At 36.5% G+C, this 20514-nt stretch overlaps 1 long non-coding RNA gene and 5 other non-coding genes across 6 annotated transcripts in view; 4 read left to right on the forward strand and 2 right to left on the reverse strand.

Moving 5' to 3' along the window:
- Trnas-cga (transfer RNA serine (anticodon CGA)) overlaps nt 1-26 on the forward strand; it is an 82-nt gene extending 56 nt beyond the window's left edge. The window contains exon 1 of the tRNA in view: nt 1-26. This exon is cut by the window's left edge and continues 56 nt beyond it. This is a non-coding gene — a tRNA (tRNA-Ser).
- Nucleotides 27-498: 472 nt separating this feature from the next.
- Trnas-cga (transfer RNA serine (anticodon CGA)) lies at nt 499-580 on the forward strand. The gene has a single exon. It is a non-coding gene; the product is annotated as a tRNA-Ser (tRNA).
- Nucleotides 581-1522: 942 nt separating this feature from the next.
- On the forward strand, nt 1523-1595 carry Trnar-ucg (transfer RNA arginine (anticodon UCG)). Its single transcript has one exon. It is a non-coding gene; the product is annotated as a tRNA-Arg (tRNA).
- Nucleotides 1596-11374: 9779 nt separating this feature from the next.
- Trnas-aga (transfer RNA serine (anticodon AGA)) lies at nt 11375-11456 on the reverse strand. Its single transcript has one exon. It is a non-coding gene; the product is annotated as a tRNA-Ser (tRNA).
- Nucleotides 11457-11798: 342 nt separating this feature from the next.
- Trnas-aga (transfer RNA serine (anticodon AGA)) lies at nt 11799-11880 on the reverse strand. Its single transcript has one exon. It is a non-coding gene; the product is annotated as a tRNA-Ser (tRNA).
- A 1648-nt stretch (nt 11881-13528) lies between these two features.
- LOC127010925 (uncharacterized) lies at nt 13529-19588 on the forward strand. The gene is made up of 3 exons (XR_007763837.1): nt 13529-13633; nt 13931-14115; nt 18690-19588. It is a non-coding gene; the product is annotated as an uncharacterized LOC127010925 (long non-coding RNA).
- Nucleotides 19589-20514: the final 926 nt, after the last annotated feature.

Below are 20514 nucleotides of genomic sequence, written 5' to 3' on the forward strand. Positions count from 1 at the left end.
CGTAGGTTCGAATCCTACCGGCTGCGTATGAAATTAATTTTTTTTCTGATATTAACTTCTTTTTTATTTTTGTTTATTGTAATTTTTTTTATTTCTATTAAATATAATTAACAACTTTGATTTAAATTATAATTTCTATAGTTTTTTTTTCTATTATGATGTCTAAAAAGGTACTAATAGATTTGTTTAATATTGAATTTTATTTACTTGTAAAATTCATAACCTCTACTGCCACTTTTACAGGTAAGTTTCTGTCTTAAAAATTAATAACTGGTGAAGGGGTTCTATTCTTTTACAATCATTGTAGACAAGTAGCCTGTTAAAACCTACTGTAGTTTCTTTTCTGAATGGTATGTTTCTTTTCAATAAGACAATTCATATTTTCGAGAAATCTGTTTCATAGTTTAACCAACAAATTATAGTTATAAGGTAGATAACCTTTGGACCTCGAAATTTGCAAAATGTGCGGAAGATTGTTGGGCATTCGATCCGCAACAAGCAGTCGTGGCCGAGTGGTTAAGGCGTCTGACTCGAAATCAGATTCCCTCTGGGAGCGTAGGTTCGAATCCTACCGGCTGCGAAGGGATTCTTTTTATTATTTTTGTTTTAATTATTTCCAGTGCTTTTTAAGTTGTAAGTCGTTTATTTGTTCACCACTGGACTTTGCTGGACAAATAATTTCCTGTCTAATGAATCTCGTACAACCACTTAAATTCCTTGGAAATTCCGCAGTTTAATATAATTTCACATTTAAGCGCCGCATCTATTTTGTGTGCCTTAGTCATTCGTCTGGCGTTGCGTAGACCTCGCACAGATACACACCAACACCAGCAGACACGCACAAAATTATTTACATTTGCCGTTGACGGGTTCGTTGAACCCTCGGCAACCTTTTTTCGGTCTGTTTCTCGGCATTTATTTTTGTATAAAATTCTTTTTTTCGGCTGGCTTTCCTTTACTTTCGTTTGTCCTTCCGTCTGGCGGCGCTGTGTGCGTATATCGACCCTTCTCCCCCCAGCAAAAGGCTCGAAATGTGTCCTGTCTGGTGTCGTTGGTCTTTGGTCCTTTCGCAACATTGGCGTTGCTGTTGCCGCTGCTGTTTTTGCTTATCATTGCGGTTTGTGCCCCAGGGTGTCCCCCTGGACTTGTTTTCAGACTTTAGACTCCAGACCTCAGACTTCAGCGCCCCTGCTCGCACTGCCATTGATGTGGACACTTTTTTGGGAATTAAATACATGTCCGAACTCACAGACTTGTATTGTAAGTAGGTATGCACCTCGGCATTAGGCATTATGGATTTTTTCCTGGCTGTTTTCAGAAATTAAATACATTTAAAGGTTGATTTACTGAGTACTCTTACTCAAGGCAACGTCTAGAAAAAGTTTATAAGGTGCCAGTATTATATAGTCTTTAATAAAAGCATATATTATAGTTGATTATCAGTTGTGCGACAAACTATTTCCTGCGATAATGAGTTTCGTTCTCACTTTTGGGGGCAACTTGGGGTGGGGCTTGCGTAACTGACCGTGTGGCCTAATGGATAAGGCGTCGGACTTCGGATCCGAAGATTGCAGGTTCGAGTCCTGTCACGGTCGTAGCGTACACTGTTTTTTTTTAAATATTTTCTTAAGTGTATTTCGTAATTGCTGTAAAATAATCCTGTGGGAAACCCCGGCGTTACCCTTTTGTGTTGCCCAAGGTAAGCAGCAGTCCCAACCAATTGGCATAGCCAATTGAAAGATTTATTGGACTTTTACATGGGTCGTCCATGGACGAATCAACATGTGGCTGCCACCACGAGAAGCCCAACTTTGTCCGCTGGCTCTTGTTGGTAGATGATGCACTCGGAAAAATTTCGGACTATCATTTTTGGATTTTCGACAAGACTTACAGTACTTTGTGATGTTATGATACTTAAGGGGAGCTTTATAATGTAATTATAATTGCTTTTTCCATGTTCTATTTATTTTTTTGTTTATATTAGTATAGTATAATATTTGCTGGTACATTTTTATAAATTATGTTCAGTGTATAGCAGATAGAATTGCCAATTTGTTACCACATTTTATAATTATTCTTGATGTTATAATACTTTTAAAAAATGTTTTTTTTATATTATTATAATTTCTTATATTTAAGGCTTGTAAAGACTTATTCACTTGCTAAAGTAACAGTTTTTACCACATTTTATAAATATTTTTTTTTTAAGATTCGGAGGCTTACAGTACTTTGTGACGCTATAAGACATTTCAAAAATTTAGTTATATTATTATAGTTGCCTTTATTTCATTGTACAAAATATGTAAGTGTAATTTTTCCCCGTGTTTTCACTGGTGTTTTTGCTGCTGTTGTTGCTAGTTGCAAAAGCAATGCATATATATTTTTTTGTCAGCGAGCAGACGGAGGAGCAAGTTTTTAGAAAACGAGAACGACACGCGGAGGAACAAGCTGGTCTACAAAGTGGAGGACGAGGCTGCAATTTATGTGGAGCTCGGCGGTCCGGGGCCCGGGGTCCGAGGTCCGCCAGAGATCCGAGGGCCCACAGTCGGCTTAGCATAATAAACGTCAGAATTAATTGGATTTTAATTGTCTGTTAAGCGCTGAAATTAAGTGCAGCCAAACTAGATTGCCGGCCAGGCGGCGGTGGGCGGTGTTTTGGCGGAAAATGTATTGCCAACTCGTAGCTGACTGCTTTATTCAGCCGACTTCTGCCATGAATGGGATACCCAGTTCCCCCGCCCGTGTCCCCCTTCTTTCGGCCCGATACCGATCTTAACAATGCTCAACCAAGCGACACACAGCACACATATGAGGATTATTTGCATGTCTCCGTTCTGGTGGTCGTTTGTCCAACTCCAGCTCCATCTCCATCTCAAGTTGAGACTCCGACACCGACTCCGACTCCGACTCCGATCCCAATTCCGATTCCGACTTTGGGCCTTGATGCCGCCGATTGCCCCATCTTTGATGGGCTGACACGGCGCGGTTCTTATGGCCACAAAAAAACATTGCAAATTAATAGGGAATTTTAGAAAAAAGCCTACTTAAATTAATAAAAAATAGTGTGCTTTATTTTTATAATTTTAAATTTACTTAGACTTTTTTTTAGAATTTGAAAATTATTGCATTCGGTGCGAGAAAAAGTAAAAATAATTAAATTATTACAGCTTTTAGAGTTTTAATTTTAATACAGTACTAGCACTACTAATTACAAATCTAAAAAATATGTGAATAATTTATATTTAATTTTTTGATATTTATTTACCTTGCTAGATAAATAAATAAAATATTGAATGTAAAATCTGCATTAATTTGAACTTTGTGAATAACTGATTCTCCTTTACATATTTTATAAAATAATAAAAGTAAAATCTAGTTTGGAAGCACATATCCAAAGAATTCGCTTTGATACATTCTTGATCCTTGAGTGTTGCCAGCAACATGTTGCCCCATCGAGGGAGCAAAATTCGAACTCAAGATGCCGCAAACATCAGGCGAAAATTTGAAGAGAATCAACAGAAATAAAAGCACACAAGTCGACACTCGAAAACGTTCAACGAACTTTGGCCGCTGGCGAAAAGTGGATCGGGCAGGGGACTCGAGGGGACACCACTGCGTATACGCAATGCCCGGGATGTCAGGACATCAGCTGTTGGCGCTGCAAGGCGAAGGACCCCGAACCATGGACCCCGTGCCCAAGACGCAGAACTCGGCGCATTTTGATTTGCGCCCAGTGGCAAAAGAAGCCGAGGCACCGAACCGAAGGTTGAAAGGAGTTCAATGCACCCCGATGACGTTAGGGATAATCCAGCAGGACTCCCAGGACTCCAGGACTCACACTCGCCTTGCTGTGTGTATGTGCGTCAGTGTGTATGGACACGCACACGTGCCGGTGCAGAGAAAGAAATTATTTAGTTGATTGGCTACAAGCATAGATTATTAAAAATAAAATACTATGGGATGTTTCTAATAAATATAATGTATGTCCCATAAAATCTAGAAATCTTATCCTAAAAGTCATTCAGTTTTGAAAGTTAGTTATTTAAATTTTTATAAAATATTTTCAAAACCTTCTTTTTTAATTTTTCAACAACAAGTTATTTAATTATCAAAAAAATCATATGCATAAACTGATTTTAAATAATTTATTTTTTTTAAGGAATCAGTTCTGAAGGTTTAATTATTTATTAAATTATTTGAAAAATATATTATTGAATAAAAAAAATATTGGCTTGATTTCTCTATTTTACATTTACATTTTGTTTAAAATATTAAAGAACATTATTTGTTAAGATCTTTAATCATATCAAGGAATCTTACACAAAAACTACATTTTAATAAAAAATGTGTTGTCAGTTTTGAAGGTGTACTTATTTATTATTATTATTGAATTAATAAAAATTGTCTTTGAAAATATGTTTTTAAATCCCGTATTTTAAACTTAAGTAAAAATTCGTAAGTTCATTAGCATTAACATTTTAAAAAATATTTTTTAGCATATACTTATGCATTCTGCTTTTGAAATTTCCTGTCACGATGACTCAACCCAACAAGTCGATGTCAATAAATCATTTTCGCGGTGCAGGATCCCGGATCCTGGGCGCATCCTGCGGAGGGCCATTGGCTTTTTGGGCTTCGCCGGCGCGTCGGCAGTTTCGGCGTCTTCGTAGGGCTTCGGACTTTTCGGCTCGCCGGCTTTTATTTTCATGCCATTCCATTTTCGGGTGTCAATGTCCTGCGTCCTGTGTGTGTATGTGTGTGTGTGTGTGTTGGCGTATCTGTGTGTGGCATGTGTCCTGCAGCGGAGAGAAAAAAGCAAAAGAAAAGAAAAAGTCCTCGATTCGCGCTGCGTTCTGCGTTACGCTCGTCACATTTTATTAGCCCGTTTGCAGGCTGCAGGACATTGAACGTCTGTCTCCCTGCGCGAGTCCTTTGTGTCGCAATAAATAACACACATCAGTGTGTGCGAGTGTGTGCCGGAGTGTTTGTGTGGGCCTTCCCTGCTTATTTTTGTTTTCTTCGGCTGCCGGTTATTTGTGTCCTTTTTTGGGTTTAGATGTTGTAGGTGCATTGAACTGCAGGCCGCCTCCTTGACGCTTTTTGGGGGCGATTTCGGCTTGAATTGCATGGGATATGTTGTCTTATACCCTCTCCGATGAGTGGAAAATAAACTGATACTTAAGGGACTTTGGGAAATTGTTTACATAAAATGTTAATGCGAACTTGGTTTATTTTGCTTTTAATTTACCTGGACATTTTTTGGTATTTTTTTAACCAGCTTAATTTTTTGGATTGGATTTGATTATATTAATAATATTTTTAAACATTTTATTTTTGTAAACTTATTTATTTATAATTTTATACAATTTGGAATTGGATTTTGTACTAAATAAAGACTGATATCAATATTTTTAACAATTTAATTATTCTATATGAAAAGCTAAAAAAAAAAAAAAATTAATTATGATTTAAAATAAATAAAAACGTGTATATAAACGTATATATTAAAAGCATTCACATTTATAATTTTATACAATAGGGAATAGGACTTATGTTAAATCGTTAGTTCCCATACAAAAATTTTTTTTCTACTTAGTAAACTTTAAAATTATAGTTCTTATCTTTTTGAAATTTGTATAAAAATTTTAATAACCAAAAAAACGTATAAACAGTATCATTATAAAGTGCAATGTTTCGCTTTATCATAATCTACACCTATAATAATTCATAAACTTTTTTTTTTAATTCAAGAAATTTTTAAAAAATCTTATAGTGTATGTTTGTCTTGGTATTAATTTTGTTTGTAGGGAACCTCCAGTTCGCATTCGACGAGCTGTCAAAGGTTTTTGTGTGCGAGGCCGTTTTTCGGGCAACAATGGGTCGCGCCGCCTCGCATGTATCCCATATATCGCGGTGCACCGTTATCCAGGACCTCCTCGGGATTAGGGCCTTGACAATTGCGAGGGCGCGCCAAGTCAAGGGTTAAGGGTTAGGGGATCAGGGATCAGGGCTCAGGGCTCAGGGTCGCAGGCAGCTGGCTTCCTCTAACGGGAACACTTAACCCTAAGCATATTTTCGGCGTTTCTTTTCTTTTGTGAGCGCTGCATTTTGTTTTTTACATTTCCTACGCTTTTTTGGCTTTTTTCTGGGAGGGCGCTAATGATGATGAAGCGGCCAGGGGCGGGCGGCGAAGGGGGGTCGCTGCAACAACTGGCAACTGTCTCCTTGATGCGTCCTTCAGGAGCTCTCTGGCGCATGACTTTTGCCTTCTTCTGCTGCCAACTTCTGCTGCAAGTCACAAAAATACAAAACAAAAAGCCAGAAAAAACACTGCGTTATTTTCTCCTTATTCCCTCCCTCTTTTTTATTATTATTATTTTGTGTGTATTTTTTTGCATTTTTTTTTTTGTTGTTTCGAAGGAGTAGCAGGCGACTTTGTCTATGCTGCAGAAGAATGCCTTTGGGGCATTTAGATAAAAAATACATGAAGGAGCCGAAGCCAAGCCAAAGGATACTAAAAAACAGATGGGCCAGGGGCTTTCGGCCAAGGGAGGCCTGCATATTGCACTTGAGAGCCCAACAACAGCAACAAAATAACGAAAATAAAAATGCACAAAAAAAGGGGAGTAACAACGGAAAATTGTGAAAAAATCACAAGACGCACATAAAAATGTGAGTGAAAAAAGCGAGGGGCCAGGAGATGGGCGAAACAAAAAAAAAACAGCAAAAAAAAAGAAATGAAAAGTGTAATAGAATTTTCCGATGGGAAAAGGGGGCCCCGAGCTGAGGCATTCCCTCTGCAGTTGTTGTCATCCGAGTTTGTTGTATTTTATAATTTATAGAATTATGCACAAGGTTTTTTGGCAGCATATCTCAGGTGGCCTTAAAAACCTCGAGGAGTTCAAATAATATTGCAGGAACTGGGAAGACAAAGGTGGTTTTTTGAGGTACTTAGATATAAGTAAAATGTATCTGTATTTCTAAATTATTTAGTAACATATTTAATTTATCGTTCTTTGTAAAATATGAACTTATTTGTTGCGCTTTGTGACATTAGAAGATATTTATCTTACGTGATTATTTCGGTATTTATTATAAAATAAGGAATTTTCTTTAAATCTTTTTTCTTTAAATTTTTTAACTCATTCTTCTCAATCAAAAGTAAATTTTTTAAGCCTTTTTGCAAATTGGATCTATAATTTATAAGGTTTTAATAAATATTATATTACTATTTTTAGGTTTTTAAAAATTATTTAAAACCATCATCTAGAAATAATTGATGGTATTTAATAAATGCGATGACATATGGTGAATGAAATTTTATTTCGGTCTTCAATTCTGGCGCCCTTTAAGCTATTTTCCGCATAAAGATGCCTGCGAATTTCCTAATCCATCCCTGATCCCTCGGTGGCCTCCCATGCCCGGAAAGACGACTCCTCCAAGGGCCTGACCGAATAATGCCCGACTCTCATATGAGATGTCTATAAACTCAAACAGAGCCAACAATGTCGTCGACTGGCTAATCTACAGCAATTTTTACGCTTTTCACAAGAAATCCGCAAAAAAATAAAGGCGAAAATCGGCGGCGAGCGTTTCGGCTGGATGGGGATGGTGTCTCGAAAGAAAGAAAACTTTGGACTTTGAATGCTCGGGAATTTTCCTTTTCATCAGCTTAAAAGCCTGGCGCAAGGACGAGTCACGGGGGCGGGGGGCGTGACAAAGCCGGGGCCAAAGGAGAATTATAAGAGAAAAACCCGGGGAAATAAAGATGGGGCGACGGAGACCCAATGATGATGAAAGATACATTTGTAGCGCACAGATACGCGTTACTTTTATTTTTTCGTATATATTCCCTTTCTGGATGTGCATCTCAAAGATGCCGTCAGTTTTCCACACCCCGTTGCCGTTTTCAACGAGTTTCCCCCCTTGTGTTTATTTTATTTTTCCGCATTGTCAACGCTTTGGGAGTCGTCGCCTCATAATCCGTTATTAATTGCCCAACGACATGTTACCAGGGCCAAAAGCTGGGGACTACGGCTAACTTATCCAGGGGCTTGGCCATTTGATAGATAAACCCCGTAAACAGGGAGAAAAAATCAATAGATTGGTTTCCAAAAAATATTTAAAATTAATGGGGACCAAAATAATATTATTTTTCAGGATAAAAAAATAGGAAATCTATATTAAAAGCTAAGATTTTTGCAAGCCCTTTATTTTTAAAAACTATTTATCGCATATCGTACAACTTAAAATGAAATAAAGGGACTTGGAATGTCAAGTAAATATATTTTCAAAATATAATTTGGGAATCTGAAATTAAAACAAAATTTTTGGCTAATTTTTTTTGCCCTGTAAATATATTTCTATCTTTTGTCTGCACAACTTTATTCAGACTGCTCGAAAAAAAGTTTTGCAACTGCATCGACAAGTGTGTGGGCTTGTGTGTGCGAATGTATCTGTCAGCTAGTGTATCTATATATTTATATTTATATATATTCCGTGGCCATATCGGTTTCTTCTGCGCCGTTGTTCTCTTTCTTTCCTCCTTGTTCGGTAATTTATTTACTCAAAACACGCAAAATTATTTTATGCAAATGATTTCTCAACGTTTTCACTTGCCGAGTTGAGTCAGCTAACCATATACGCCATTTCCTCCCCCGATTCCGATCCCGATTCGAGACCCTAACCCCAGCCCAAACCCTAACCCGCGCCGTGTCGTTCCCATAGCCCCCGTACTTGTCAGTTTTGTAGTCTGCCATTCGGGGGCGTGGCCAGCGGGCAGGCGTTTAATTCTTAACTCAAGGAGCGTGGTCAGAGGGTAATATCCGACTCCATTGAGAGGGCACAGCACTGGCTTTATTCCATATTTTATTTACATAGCTGGCTAAGTGGATAGAGCCCAGTTTTCAATGGTCGGTGTGACTAAATAAATGTGATTACAAACTAGGATTGTGAGGTATTATACCTTCTACTCCTCTATCATTTCTTAATATTAGTTAAAGTTAGTTTGTTACTTTTAAAAAAATAAGAGTATTGTTAAGTATTTTGGTAACACAAAAATAAATTAATAATTTAGCTTGTATGCTAAAAAATAATATAAGGATTATAACATATATCTAACTCTCTGAATATCTTTTAACTTCTCTGATTGCCCTAGACAATTTGAAAATTAATTTAAAGAAATTAAAATAAAATTCCATAAAAAAATTAAGGGTTGTTTATAAAAGTTAGTTAGTTAGTTAGCAAAATATTGGTGTTGTTATGCATTTTGGTGAAATAAATATGAAGAAAATGCACTTAAATTTAACTAATATTCTGGAAAATTGTATAGAGAATACATTTTTCTTTATTATTATTTCTTTATTTATAGGGAAGTGAGTTCTTTATTTTGTGAATTTTCTTTTGTTAATGTATGTTCACAAATATAACACGCTTGCAGAGTTCATTAAGTTGTGAACTCTTTGGTAGTTCAATTGGCTCAGATATATGCTTCGAAATTTGAGCTTGCTTCCCAGGGTCCCTTGGCCAAAAATACAAAATAAAAGCGGTGCCCCACATTTGTCAACTGGCGATTGCAGCATAATTACAGAAGAAACTCCGCTCGAATTGTGACAATTTCCAGGTATCGCGCGAACCTCGAAAGATGAATCGGGAGTTGCAGAAATACAATCGAATTAATGGAAAACAGAGCTCGCAGCTGAAGCAATTTCGACATATTAGCCGCTTTGTTGGTGGGCGCCGCGAAGAAATTAATGGCGTGGCCAAAAGTGAAAATCTGCGGCCAAAAGCGATCGAAGAAGGTCAACAAAACTTGGGGCGTTCGTTTGAAGTATCGCGGTGTATCTATCAGATACATAAATTAGATGCATGCGTCACCGCTCGCCGGCCGTTTGCGAATTTTTTTTCTGCCTGCCGCTCACATAATTTTACATTCGATTTCCTCAATTAGCCGGCTCAGGAGCAGCTGTGCAAATTCTGTTCGTTTTTTTGCACTGTGTTTTATTTCGGTTTATTTCGCGAGCCGTATCTGTGCGATGGGCAGCGCTAAAAGTCGATTAATCAACGCAGGCTTTTGGCCGAATTTGGGTCAAAGTCTCGCGTTTGTATGGTCGTTTATCTCGCTCGAACCAGCGAAAAACCGAAATCAGCCCAAGAGATTTGCGTATCTAAGGTTTGCCTTTTTTCCAGCTGTTTTTATACCCTTGTGGAGGGCACTAAAAATTGGTTCTGGACTCAGATAGGGGAATAATAATAATTAATTAAACAAAAGCTGGTCTACTGGAATCCATATTTAAAACTCTGTAGTTTAAGATTTTTTAAAATGTATGTTGTTGAAGTAAAAAATTGTTATTAAAAGCATGTTGATAATGGAACAAGATAGTTGCATCACATTAATTTAAAGAATATTTAATTATTCAATGATTTTAAAAATGTATTATACATTTTTGTTAATATAGAAATTCCTTGCTTTTTATTTTGAGATTCAAGAAAATATTCGCCAAGAATCTTTTTTAAAAATTACAAATTAAAAATAATTCATTATAAATTCTCCAAGTAATATAAGCTTTTATTAAATTACAAATTGACTCTGACAGATGCTAGAGCATAGTGCTCATTAAGCACTTTTATTTTAAGAAATATATTCTTTTATCTGCGGTAAGGGTATTATGAACTTTTATTCCTAGAGCTGTAGCTTTGGCACTTTTTTGGGCATCATGCGTTGCTCTGATTAGTGTCGTCGATTTGCGCAAGTTGTCGTCGCTTGTTGCTTGTCTATCACTCACTTAGCATCTGCCAAACGCTCGGCGCGTTTTCTGGGGCCTTTTTCTTCTTTACTTTACTTTTTTTGGCCCAACTGCCTCTTGGGGCGGGTTCAATGGTCTCGAGAGTTCCTTGCCCCTCTTTAAGTTGAAGTTATTCTTGTAGTCTCAATTCTTCCTCCGTTTTTCGGCGACTTCGGTTGGGTTCAAGCCTCAGCGGGTGGCAAGCTTAACGCCTTTAAGATTCAATCAATATGGGGTTAATTACAGTGCCAATTTGGTGGTATTTTTTTTGTTGAAACTGTAGCTTTAGAGCTGAGCAAAAGTGTAGGAACAAATATTAAATAAAGCTACGTGAGTAACATTTTAAATTAAAAAAACGTTTACAAATTTAGAATCCTAGTTGGCTGTACTTTTTTTGATAGTACGTGTTGTCCGATTTCAGAGAATTTTTTTTCGTAAACTCTACCTACAGGATAATATTAAACAATCAATAAACTTAAAGCTCTTTTAAACCAATAACAATTTTTAATATTTTTGAATGGTCTTAAAAAATTTAACAAATATTTAATAAAATGTTAGTTAATTATTAAAAAAATAATTAAATTTTGAACCGCAGTCGGTAGGATTCGAACCTACGCTCCCAGAGGGAATCTGATTTCTAGTCAGACGCCTTAACCGCTCGGCCACGACTGCTTGGTTGACACATACGGTCAAATTTCCAGAGTTTAGCGGTCCTCAAAAATAACATTGATCTATAACTCTTTTTTAAAAAATGAATTTGTTTTTATTTTAATGAAAAAAGATATAAAAAATGTGTTTTGTTTCTGCATATAAGAGATTATAGTTTCTTAATATTACTAACTATTCTATAAGTTGATCAAATTTAACCAATTGTATTTCATTGTAAATATATTTTTAAAGAATATGAGAAACAATATGCTTTGAGAAATATTTTGTTCTATGACATTGAATGCCAAGAAATATTTAGGGAACTAGGGGTACTTTTTGTGGAAATTAAAAAAAACTCGTTTGAACCGCAGCCGGTAGGATTCGAACCTACGCTCCCAGAGGGAATCTGATTTCTAGTCAGACGCCTTAACCGCTCGGCCACGACTGCTTAATGAACGCCGATCGCCAAACTACCAACAAAACAAGTTTAAGTATTTTTGGATGCGGGTTTCTTTTTTTAGCCACAAGAAAAAGCTGCGTAAACAATATATGGCCAACAATAAAGTCCATCAGTCTATTCAGCTAAAACTATAGCACTGTTTTGTGGAGTTACAACTTTATTTTACTTAATAGTTCGGGTAAATTAAATATACTTTTTATTTCACTGGTGATAATAATATTTAATAATTTTAATGATAGGTTAGTTTTAATAGTTCAAGATGGTCTTTAACATTTTATGCATTTTAATTTATGTTAATAGAGAGAGGGTATAATGATTTCAGTCAAAAGTTTACAACGCAGTGAAGGAAACGTTTCCAAAAAGTATATATATTTTTGATCAGCGTCACTAGACGAGTCGATCTAGTCTTGTCCGTCTGTCTGTCCGTTTCTACGCAAACTAGTCTCACAGTTTTGAAGCTATCGGGCTGAAACCCATTTTTTAGTTATTTCTGAATTTGGAATTAAATTATATCTAAATCGGACGACAATATCATAAAGCTGCCATATGAACGATCGTAAAATTAGTGGTAAAATAAAATTAAAAAATTATTTACTAAAGTTGATTATTTCTCAGTCCATCAGGATTTTTTGGGATTTCGATTTTGGCGAAAAATACTCAATTTTTGGTGGATTTTTGGTCGTAGCTTGGCCAAATCCTGGCGTACAGCAAAAAGAGCGACTGTTTTGAGCAGTTGGCGACCTCTTCTAACGATTTCCATTACTTATAGAAAAATTTAATTTTTGAAAATTTTTTTCATATTTTTAAGGGAGTCCATCACAATTCTTTGGGAATTCCATATTAGCGAAAAATACTCCTTTTTGGTAGAATTTCGATCGTAGCTTGGCCAAATCATGGCGTACAGCAAAAAGAGCGACTGTTTTGAGCAGCTGGCGACCTCTGCTAACGATTTCCATTACTTAAAGAAATATTTAATTTTTGAAAATTTTTTTCATATTTTAAGGGGGTCCATCAGGATATTTTGGGATTTCGATTTTGGCGAAAAATACTCATTTTTTGGTGGATTTTTGATCGTAGCTTGGCCAAATCATGGCGGACAGCAAACCTCAGCTAACAATTCCGATCACTTTCAAGAAAATGTAATTTTTTAAATAGTTTTTCATTTTTTGAAGAGGCGAGTTTTTAAGGTATACGTTACTTAAGGTAAATTAAATATTTGTAGTCACCACTTAAATTAAACACAAGCAACATTCAATGGGCAAAATTCAACATTTCAACATTCAACTTTTAACATTAAACATGTAACATTCAACACAAAACATCCAACTAACAACCTAAGGTAAACTTAAGAAACTTTCAATGGGCAAAATGGAAGATTTTATATTCAACATGTAACATGTAACATTCAACATAAAACATGCAACCTACAACATTAGACATGTTACATGGTACATTGGTACATGTAACCTGTATAATGCAATTATTAAGTAATAATTACATTTTACCATGGCCACGTCATTGAAAATGTTAATTACAAATTAATTTCTTCTGCGGGAGCTTATAATTCCCAATTAGTTCTAGCTCATAATGAGTGACCATTGGGCTATGGTCACTCCCAAAACCAGTTGACCGGAAGTTCCGGCGATTCTTTGTGTGTGTGTGTTAGTGCTCTTGGACAGACCATTGGATATCTGGAGGTGGACCTGGACTCCAGGATGCAGTGCGTCGAGATCCTGTCCAGGTATGAACCTTATTTAGGTGATAAGTAAATATTAAAAGCAACTTTCAATGTGCAACATGTAACATACACCATATAACATGTGACATATAACATATAACATGTGACATATAACATATAACATGTGACATATAACATATAACATGTGACATATAACATATAACATGCAACATCCAACTTAAAACTTTTAAATGTTGTATAAAGAACCTTAAACATGTAATTGTTGTGTAATATTTATCAATTTTACAATAGGCCACGTTATTGATAATACTTATAAAAATAAATATTTTCTAATTCTAGGTAAAATTGGATGCTATGGTCACTCGAAAAGCCATTTGACCGGAAGTTCCAGCGAATGATTGTGTGTGTTGGTGCTTTTGGACAGATCTCTGTACATGTATGGAGTTTTTGCAAAAACTACTGGATATATATACATGGAGAAGTCACCATTCAAGACTCCAGAGCGTCATCGAAAACTTCTTCAGGTAAGTACCTTAGTGAATTAAATATTCTTAGTTACCCCTTAAGCCATACCAAGTATTTTGAATCGGACAGAGCTAATATAAACAAACTAATCTGTCAGCAATCACAATAATGTTCTTTCTATTTTCAGTAGTATATAAGTTATGTATAATACATTTAGCTTAGGATGTGTATTAGTTGTATATTTTTATACCCTTGCAGAGGGTATAATGATTTCAGTCAGAAGTTTGCAACGCAGGGAAGAAGACGTTTCCGACCCCATAAAGTATATATTTTTGATCAACGTGACTGGACGAGTCGAGGGTATACAATCTTCGGCTTGCCGAAGTTAACTTCCTTTCTTGTTAATTTTATGTTAGTTAGCCTTATATACGCAGCATTTTTTTTTGTAATCACTGCGGAGTGATTGGATCATTTTGATTAATGCAAGGGACTAAGTTATAACAATTTTTTATTGCTTGGTATATTCATTAAGCTTTTGTTGTATAATAACAAATTCACAATAAATGTATTCCATTTGACTAGCACAAATTTTTTACTTGTTATGTTCACTAAACTTTGTTGTATTAAATAAGCTATAAAATATCAAATTACTTGTGAAACAAAAATATATACATATCAAGATGGACAATGAAAAGATTGCTCCCATTTTGCGGATGCTCTTATTAGTTTTGCTGTTGGCCCCGACAATTTGCCCACAAGTTAAACAACCATATTTGTGCAATTATCGCACGATCTGCAGCGGACTTTCACAACACCCGGGTTGCTCGAAAATATATCAAGCGATGTGATTACAAGGAAATTTTTGGGTTTGGCCAGCAGCAGTCAGATGCCAAATTGATACGACAATCGTTGAAACAGAGCGAAATGGGGAAATACTTTGTCCATAATTTATCACTGCAGGGTTTTCGGGCAGTTTTCAGCAGATATCTGCGACCAGAAACATTAGATCTAATATGCTACGCAGGGAAATAGAAAGCAAGACAAGCCGAAATTAAAAACCTGCCAAAAGCAAATTAAGCTGGCGATGGGCAAAAAAGATTTTTGCAAACATCTTGACCTTTTTTGGTTCATTGACTTGCCTGCTCTACTCCGTTTTGTTTTTTTTTTTTTTTTGCAAACCCCTTAGTGAGCAGCTGCGCTCGTCTCTATAAATCTATCTAGCCATCTAACTATCTATCAAATTTGCTTAAATTTTAATTTTTGGCTAACAAGATTTTCGGTTTTATTTTATTTTAGTTTTCGCTCTCGGTGTGTTCGTGTGCTGGCACATAAAAATTAATTAAAAATCATAAAAGAAAGCGCCGTTAGCGGCGAGTGTCTCACTATTCTGGCCTCCCAGGGGGGTGGCTGCCTCCGAAAAGGGCGGGGCAGGGGGGCTGCGCAGGTTCAATGTATCCGCTGGATACACGCACAAAGTTGACTCAACTTGGGCCAAGTTCAATGCTCTACGCACTCTTATGTGTGTTTGATAATACCCTGCAGGGACAAACTTTTATGGGGGTATCACGACTTTGTTGGAGCTTGGAGAATAACAATGATGTATACAGACTTGTAATGTATATGATAATATTTGTAGAGGCACCTACTACACTTTATATGGAACTAAGCTTTAATCAGTAAATGTAATTTACTAAGTATGGTTCTTTAAAATTTTTAATTAACTGATAACAATTTTTCACTTAGTTGGTTTCCCTTAAACATTTGATAATTACATTTCTACATACACCTACTGCTTGTTATAAAAGGTTTTTATTTCTGAATATATTTAATATTAATAATAATTAAATTAATTTTTTGCTTTATAATAGACTCTCACACAAATCCATTTTTTAGAAATACCTATCCAAAGTAACTGCTGCCAGCAGTGTATTTGGTTTTCAGCCAATGTATCTCAAAGATTCGCGCCTGTAGCTAGCGGATACAAATGCGTGTTGAGGGCGTCACTCTGCGCTTAGCCTTGACAATGAAAATACGAAAGTATATATGTTTGTCGGATACTGATATATACAGCAAAAGGGCAGCCGGTTTCAGGTCTACGGCCTCTGGAATTTTGTCTTTGACTTCTGGAGTGCGTCGCTCTCGTTCGGGTTCAAATACATTTCGATGTCCGAGGGGAGGCGAACCTTTTTGGCGGAAAATGAGGGAAAATAATCAATAAGCGAACTGCAAGTGGCTGGCGGAGCGGCAAGCATTTTGCATCGCATCTAATTAGAAATTTAAGGCCCGGCCTCCTTGGCAGCCTTCGGTGTCTATTATTTTGGCATTGCTCAAAATAATCATTTATCTTCTTAATCGCCGGCTGTCGGCTCGGGGATTCTTGGATGGCTGTTGAGGATGTCTTGGCAGCTGCCAAATGTTTTGTCTGCCGCCGCTCGCCGTATTTTTCGGCTTACTCTGCCGTTAAATTAGAGGCAACTGAAACTATGCAGCCGGAGCTGTCTAAAGCTGCCACACTTCACTCAGCCCCCCTTTACTCCCTTGAGGATTCCACAACTCCCCGGCTCATCCCATCTTCAGAAAGGATTCTCGTCCTCGGACATCTAGAGGCGAAAATATCTGGCTGATTTTATGGCTTAAATAAACTAATGAGTCTTTAAGAGCTAGAAAATTTGTACTAATGTAATATAATAATTTTTAATCCAGGGACAAAGGTTAAATAATGTTTACAAACCATTGAATTAATTTAAAAAAAATCGAAAACTGTTCAATTAGATATATAATAATTTTTAATTCAGGTTTAAAATTGAATTTAATTAATAGGAAAAATAAGTGATAGAAATGCTAAACTTATTACTTTTTGTTTAAATGCATTATGACTTAAATCCATGGTTATAAGTATAATAATGTTCATAAACAAAAAAATGTATTGGAAAAAGAAATGGTACAAATAGTAAGGAAACAGAAGAAGAAATTAGAGTAAAATACAAAAGTAATTATATTAATTAAAGGTTCTTCCTTTTTCTGCATTAAAATAACAAAAATAATTTGCATTTGTTAAGATGCAATTTTCAATTTTATTTAAAACATAAGCATTTCGATATGAAGATATGGTCTTAAAATTTTTTTAATAAAATAAAATCTTATTCTTATATATTGAAAAATTTGTATATAACCTTTGCTCTTTTGGAAACCTCTTTATAACTAAAATAAAAACTTATTCCAATATATTGAGTAATTTTGGTATAACCTTTGCTTTTTTTCGAAACCTCTTAATAAACAAACATGTCTTCGCATTATTTCAATATTATAAGGTAATAAAGTTATTTCCAAACCCAGTGAGAGCAGAGTGGGTCATGTTCTGTGGTGTTTGGCGCTACAAAAAGGACCGCTTTGTGTCCTTTGTTGGCCTCGAGTTGTGTCTAGATGTTGTTGTTTTGACACCTTCTTCGGGCGCTCCTTCTGCCCCTTTGGCCACCCCGCCGGAGCTTCGTTCTTTCTTATTTTTTAACGCCCTTTTGCAACGTCTTCATCTTGTTAGTTTTTTTGTTGTATTTTTTGTTATGTTTTTCTGGTTTTGTTTTTTGTTATCACGCTTGTTAATGTCATTCGGCGACATTCCGCCTTTCTGTCTTTGTGCCGCCAGCCGTTCGTCCTTTTTGCCTCGCCTTATTAGCCGCCATTAACACTTTTGCATGACCCCCAGCCCCTGCCCCTCTCGAAAAGCAGCCCTTAACCCACCGACGCCCCTGCTTGCGGCAGACACTGTGGAACAACAAAAATGAAGTTGTCTTCTGGCTTTGGGGGCGGCGGTCTGAGGGTGTTTCCAGAAATCCGCGCATTTTGTCTTGGTTCGTGTTTCGTCGCCTCATTTTGCCGCCAGCGTTTTGGGGCACTTTAGCCCCCCCGAACCCACTTCGGAGAAAGCCCCCCTCACATTTATGCCCCGTTGTGGCTGTTGTTGTTTGATTTTGGACATCCTTTTCGGGATTTTCTTTGTCTGGCACCTCTTGTTGCTGGCTAATTAAAAATCATCTTCCATTTGCGGGCAGTCTTCGGTTGGAGGTTTTTTCGGGGTTTTGAAGTTTGCTTCGAGGCGAGAAATCTTGGGTTCCGGCCACCAAAATCAGTGGAAATCAAAAGTCAGTCTTGGGAATTATACTCAATACTTGGGCTTTAGTAAATTTAAATTGAATTATACTAATAATTGTAACAGAAATAATAATACAATTTTAAAATCAAGAAAATATACACGGTTTCTCCTCAATTAAGAATGTTGTTCTTGAATCAAGAAGATATGAAATTAAGTAATATTTTGGTTTTTGTAAATTCATATTAATACTATGAGTGCCATTTTTCATAAATAAACGGTTTCTCCTCAATTAAGAATTTTATTCTTGAATTAAGAAGATATGAAAATAATTGATATTTTGGTTTTAGTAAATTCATATTAATACTATGAATGCAATTTTTCATAAAAGAGCAATAAATACGTACGATTAAAAGTAAATCAAGAACGGATTTTCTTTAATCAAGAATTTTGTTCTTAAACCAAGTTAGCTTTTTTTTCTATCAGAGTCTTAAAAAATGGTTTAGTAAGCTATTGTTATTTATTTATCCTCGAAAATACCCAAAGGTTTTTACAATATTTGACAAATCTGCAATCAAAACTAAAAAAGAGCCAAACAATGACGGGACATCTGGGAATTAAGCAAACATTTTGAAGACCACCCGGCCACAATGGCCGGGAATCCGGCAATAGTACAAATTTATTTCTCTATATAAATTGCAATTTGTTGTTGGCTGCCCGATATGCCGATGCTAATCTGAGGAGGGGCGACTCCAGGGGGGAGTTGGTCCCTCTTGCTATCTGAAGTGCCGCCGTCGCTTTCAATTCGCCTCGACGATCCTCGATTGGCGCCAGCAACATGGTCAACATGCAACATGCAACATCCACAGCGGCAACAGTAGCCGGCAACATTGGCATTGAGTTTGAGTACAATTAATTGAACACCAACAACAAATCGATTGCGCGAACAACAACAAAGTGAACAGCAGCAACAGCAACAGCAACAGCAGCAGCAACAACGACAATAACAACATGACACATTGTGTTGTTCACATGCCGCCGCTGCAGGGCAGCAAAACCAGATGAAGACGACAAAAAGGAGCAGCGGCGGCAGCAGCAGCAGCAACAACCTGCCGGCAACATGTTGCCGGTGTACAAAAATGTAGCCTTTTGTTATTTGCCGACGTCTGCCAAGTGAATTAGTCCCCCCTTTCCCGGCGCCCCTGCACTGGGAAAACTAGGGATGCATATCGGTTGCAAGAAGCAAAGGCGATCGGAAGTATCGGAGCAACACATATCAAAAACATGGCATTTATCGACGATATTTTCGATATATGTATGTCTTTTTCTTATTTACAAGATAATTATGAATATTTATTTTTTAACTACAGCTTTAAATACGTATATCGGAAATATAGTTAGATAATACTGATCAATAATATGAAAACTCACACTAAAACGTTAATCAAAAAAAGGGATTTATTAAAATGTTAATATATTATAACGACATATTTTAATATATTGTTTTAAAAATTATGCATTTTTAAATTATATTTCATCACTTAAATACCCAAGCTTTTTTAGACATTGTTAGCTTAACAAAAAAACATTATTTCAAGATCTTCAATAATAAATTCTTTATTATTTTTTAAAAGTACCTTTAATTTCAGCATATTTCTTAAGTTGTAAATCAAAGAGCACATTATTTTAAAGTAGATAACTAAGAGGTAAAATAAAGTGAGCTAAAAATCAAATTCGATTTATTTCCGATACTTATCGATCGCCTGTGCCATCCCTACTGCCAGCCATTAATAAGCCAGAGGAATCGATGGTCTCACACACACAGCCTGGGTGTCTAATTAGCGTCAGCCTGGCTGCTACCAACATGTTGCTGACAACTGAAAGACCCGCAAGGAAACTAAAGGATTTGAATAAAAGCCATTTAGCCCCGGCCCTGCCCCCTGGGCAATTGAATGGGAAAGTAATACAAAGAAAACTTTCACTTGACGCTAAACAAACATCGGGAAATCGGGGAGGCGTGCATTCCTGTCAGGTGTCCTCAAATGAAATCAATTTGCCAAATGACATAAACAACAAATCAAAGGGCGGCACCCGCACCCTTTCCCCTCGTCGAAGTCCCTCGAATGGCCTCGAAGTCGAACTCTCAGACTTGGACCTTGTGACAGGTTGACTTTTTACCCATTGATCGGCAGAGGTTTTGCAATTCTCGGTGGGAAAGTGCACCAGGAATGGCTGGTGTTTTTTGGAAAATTATACTAAGGTTACTTAATATTGAAATTTAAATTTATAATTAAAAAAAAATATCTAAATTTTTTAGTTAAATTAACAAGGAGCAGAAACACTGAGAATGTGATAAAAGAAACAAATGTAA

The sequence above is a fragment of the Drosophila biarmipes genome, chromosome X (assembly GCF_025231255.1).
Source record: "Drosophila biarmipes strain raj3 chromosome X, RU_DBia_V1.1, whole genome shotgun sequence".
Classification (NCBI taxonomy): domain Eukaryota; kingdom Metazoa; phylum Arthropoda; class Insecta; order Diptera; family Drosophilidae; genus Drosophila; species Drosophila biarmipes.